This window comes from Cebus imitator, unplaced genomic scaffold, assembly GCF_001604975.1.
Source record: "Cebus imitator isolate Cc_AM_T3 unplaced genomic scaffold, Cebus_imitator-1.0 Scaffold363, whole genome shotgun sequence".
NCBI lineage: Eukaryota > Metazoa > Chordata > Mammalia > Primates > Cebidae > Cebus > Cebus imitator.
In genome coordinates, this window is record NW_016107678.1 from 2,162,947 (window position 1) to 2,167,830 (window position 4,884).

The following is a 4,884-nucleotide window of genomic DNA, read 5'->3' on the forward strand; positions in this document are numbered from 1 at the left end:
GATCTCTTGACCTTGTGATCCACCCGCCTCGGCCTCCCAAAGTGCTGGGATTACAGGCTTGAGCCACCGCGCTGGGCGAGAAATGTGTTTTATCAATAGCCCAGGCTGGAGGGCAGTGGCTGGGTCTTGGCTCACTGCAATCTCTGCCACCTGGGTTCAAGGAATTCTTCCGCCTCAGCCTCCCCAGTAGCTTGGACTACAGGTGCTCGCCACAACAGGCACTCACCACCACAGGTGCTCGCCACCATGCCCAGTTAATTTTTGTATGTTTAGTACAGACGGGGTTTCACCATGTTGGACAGGCTGGTCTTGGACTCCGGACCTTGTGATACACCTGCCTTGGCTTCCCAAAGTGCTGGGATTACAGGCCAATTTTTAAAACTTTCTTAACCAGACTACCGCACATCTCTTAACGTTCCAGCTTCTGGAGATTTCACTATCATTTCTCTAATTTTAATTCCTAGCTGGGCCAGGCAGATGGCTCATGCCTATAATCCCAGCACAGGTTCTCTTAGGATCGCTTCAGCCCAGGAGTTTGAGACCAACCTGGGCAACATAAGACCACATCTCTGTAAAAAATTAAAAATTAAAAAAAAAAATTTAAACTCCTAGCTAGTTTGTTTGAACTGTTCATGCAGCATTATCATTCACAGTATATTGAAAACAACAGCACATATAACCAAAGATTATCACCTAAAATATCTTAATTGAACTGTCAAATATTTTAATATACTATTTCATTGACTTTGTCCTATCTTATGACCTTAAGCTCAAATGTGGTAATTTGAAGAAAAGAAGACAGTTGATCATTTTTTTCAAACTGAGCCAAATGTAACCTAAACAGGTTGTAGAAATGAAAAGAAAGCAAATCAGTGAAGGCCTGTTATGGTTTGGCTGTGTCCCCACCCAAATCTCATCTTGAATTCCCATGTGTTATGGGAGGGTCCAGGTGAGAAGTGATTGAATCCGAGGGGCAGATCCTTCCCCTACTCTTCTTATGATAGTGAATACTCTCATAAGATCTGGTGGTTTTGAAAAACAGGAGTCTCCCTGCACAAGCTCACTCTTTGCCTGCTGCCATCCGTGTAAGAGGTGACTTGCTCCTCCTTGCCTTCTACCATGATTATGAGGCTTCCTCAGCCACGTAAAACTCTAAGTCCAGTTAAACCTCTTTCTTTTGTAAATCTGGTAGCACAATTCTGAAAGATAAATTCTCTACAGTTTACATATACAGTTGAGAAAATACACCAAAAAAATGTATGGTGTTTAAAATCTGTAAAATTGTGTTTTTATACATTAATCATAAATGGGTCACAATTTAAGCATTTTCAATGATTGGTTGACCCTTATTTAGACATTAATATTATAAACATAATTCTACCCTCAGATTGAATTTAATGCCTACGGGAAATAATCTGTGCAATTCTCTATTTTAGTACACTTTGTATTCTATTGAATGTTTTCTTTACATGCCTGTGATCTCACTGAGGTCTTGTTTCTCTTTGTATATACAGAGCCACCTGGGACATAAAAGGCAGTAAATGTTTGTGGAATGGACAGAGTTGAATGAACTCTAGCTTTATCAGGTTCATACTCTTAATAGTGCAGGTCCTTCAGAAATGATCATTTTTTTTTTTAGAACTTCTAGAGCTTCCTTATAGAAGAGAGGGGGCTTTGCTCAATTCTCCATGGAGACATTAAATTTAAATAACTATTCCACAGGTAATGCAATCTTTATAAAGTATATATAATGTATTTTTTTCATTTTTCTTTAAAATTAATTTTCACAGTACTTGTAATTTTTTTCTCACCCATGGACTTGGGTCACAGTACTTATTTTTATTTTTATTTTCTTGAGGCAGGGTCTTGTTCTGTCTCCCATCTGGAGTGCAGTGGCCCAATCATGGCTCACTATAGCCTCAACCTACCAGGTTCAAGTGATCCTCCCATCTCAGCCTTCCAAGTGGCTGGGACTACAAGCATGTACCACCACACCTGGCTGATATTTTGTATTTTTTATAGAAACGGGGTTTCACGCCGGGCGCGGTGGCTCAAGCCTGTAATCCCAGCACTGTGGGAGGCCGAGACGGGTGGATCACGAGGTCAAGAGATCGAGACCATCCTGGTCAACGTGGTGAAACCCCGTCTCTACTAAAAATACAAAAAATTAGCTGGGCATGGTGGCGTGTGCCTGTAATCCCAGCTACTCAGGAGGCTGAGGCAGGAGAATTGCCTGAACCCGGGAGGTGGAGGTTGCGGTGAGCCGAGATCGCGCCATTGCACTCCAGCCTGGGTAACAAGAGCGAAACTCCGTCTCAAAAAAAAAAAAAGAAAGGGGGTTTCACCATGTTGCCCAGGCTGGTCTCAAACTTCTGAGCTTACCCATTCCACCCGCCTCACCCTCCCAGAGTTCTGGGATTATAGGTGTGCCTGGCCCAGAATTGGTAATTTTTAATCTCACCAATTATGCTTCCATTTTACACATGTAAAATATTCTATGATGTTGCTAGTTTACAAAAAAAAATTGTAACTTTTCTCAAGGTTACGAATAAAATATTCAAAATTGATACTGTTTAAATAAAAAATTGCTATGTAAATAATATTTTTAAAAAATAATGTATTAGGTGTTGGAGTACTATTTAAAGAAATTAGTGATAATTTGTGTTCATTTGAAAAATGTTTGTTAAATAAATAAAAAGTTTGTTAGTGATTGGTTTCCTAGTCTTAAAAAGAGTAGTATCTTGAAATAGATCAAGGAAGTATTGTAGTGATCACTGACCAGGAAGTTTCTAATTAAGTGTGTGTCAGAGTTAAATATTATCCCACAGTTAATAATAAATGTAAGTTTGAAGTGAACAAAGCATTTGAATGAATTCACAAAGTAATAACTTGAATTCATTCACTTAGGCTTTATCAAGACTTACCAAATAATTATTAGTTAGCCTTTGCTATGTAGCCAGCAAAGTCTCAACAAAATCTCAATGCATTTATAAAACACATTTGTTTCTTTCCTGGTAAGTAAGTGTACAGGTCACCAGGGCAACTGTAGTTGTCTGCCAGTCAATTCAGTCTGTTTATGTGTCTCATTCTGGAGTGTAAGATGAAGGCCTAGAGGCTACCTGAGGCATGTTCTCCCGTTGTCTTAGGTCAGAAACATGTGGTTAAAGCCTAGCGTCAGAATTGGCATACTGCTACTTCTGTACACATTTTATTATCAAAAAAAAAGGAAGTCAGATGGCCTATCCTGGCATCAGTGAGGCAGAATGAATAGTTTTTTTGTTTGTTTGTTTGTTTGTTTGTTTTGAGACAGAGTCTTGCACTGTCACTGGAGCTGTAGTGCAGTGGCGCGATCTCGGCTCACTGCAACCTCCACCTCCCGGGTTCAAGCAATTCTCCAGCCTCAGCCTCCTGAGTAGCTGGGATTAAAGGTGCCCGCTACCATGCCCAGCTAATTTTTTGTATTTTTCAGTAGAGATGGAGTTTCACCATATTGGCCAGGCTTGAACTCCTGACCTCATGATTCGCCCGCCTCGGCCTCCTAAAGTGCTAGGATTGCAGGCTGAACCACCATGCCCGGCCGGCCCCCCACACTTGCATTTTAAGACCATTCGCCAGGCGCGGTGGTTCATGCTTGTAATCCTAGCACTTTGGGAGGCTGAGGTGGGTGGATCACCTGAGATCGGGAGTTGGAGACCAGCCCGACCAACATGGAGAAACCCCATCTCTACTAAAAATATAAAATTAGCCGGGCATGGTGGCGCACGCCTGTCATCCCAGCTACTCAGGAGGCTGAGGCAGGAGAATCACTTGAACCTGGAGGCATAAGTTGCAGTGAGCCGAGATGGCGCCACTGCACTCCAGCCTGGGCAACCAGGGTGAAACTCTGTCTCAAAAAAAAAAATTAAATAAGTAAATAAATAAATGTGTCGGGAGCAAATGTTTCCTGAATAATAATCTAATCATATATATATAATACATTTCTCAACAGTCTGTAAGTCAAAATGGTCTATTAAAAATAATTGAGGTCAGGCGTGGTGGCTCAGGCCTGTAATCCCAGCATTTTGGTAGGGCAAAGCGGGTGGATCACCTGAGGTCAGGAGTTCAAGACCAGCCTGGCCAACGTGGCGAAAGCCCATTTCTACTAAAAATACAAAAATTAGCCAGGGATGGTGGCGTGCACTATAGTCTTGGCTCCTGGGGAGGCTGAGGCAGGAGAATTGCTTGAACCCAGGAGACAGAGGTTGCAGTAAAGCTGAGATTGTGCCACTGCACTCCAGCCTGGGCAACAGACCAAAACTTCATCTCAAAAAAAAAAAAAGAAAAATAGGATTGAAGCACACTCGGTGATCCCAGCTACTTGAGAGGCTGAGGCAGGAGGATCACTTGAGTTCAGGAGTTCAAATTAAATCCAGCCTAAGCAACGTGGTGAAACCTGGTTTGATATAGTTCGGAAATTTATTATCACCCAAATCTCATGTCGGATTGTAATCCCCAGTACTGGAGGTGGGGCCTAGTGGGATGTGTTTGAGTCATGGGGTAGATCCTTCATGGGTCGTGCTTGGTGTTTTCTTCATGACAGTGAGTTTTCATGAGATCTGGTCATTTAAAAGTGTGTGAAAAAAATAAAAAAGGATTGAAGTGGGGAGCTGGCAGCTGGCAGGGGGCAGGGACGGCCCTGGAATAGGGGCTGTGGAGATACGCGGGGACCCAACTGAGGAGGCTGCCGCGCTGACGAGTCACTTCCTTCCTTCATGGGTGTGGATGCTGAAAAATGCCCTTTCTAAACAAGAGATTCAGTCTGCTGGATCACAGAGAGGTTGTAGAGGTGGACCTGGCGATTTTATGGGTCTCAGAGGAAACTTTGGAGGTGGTGGAGGAAACTAA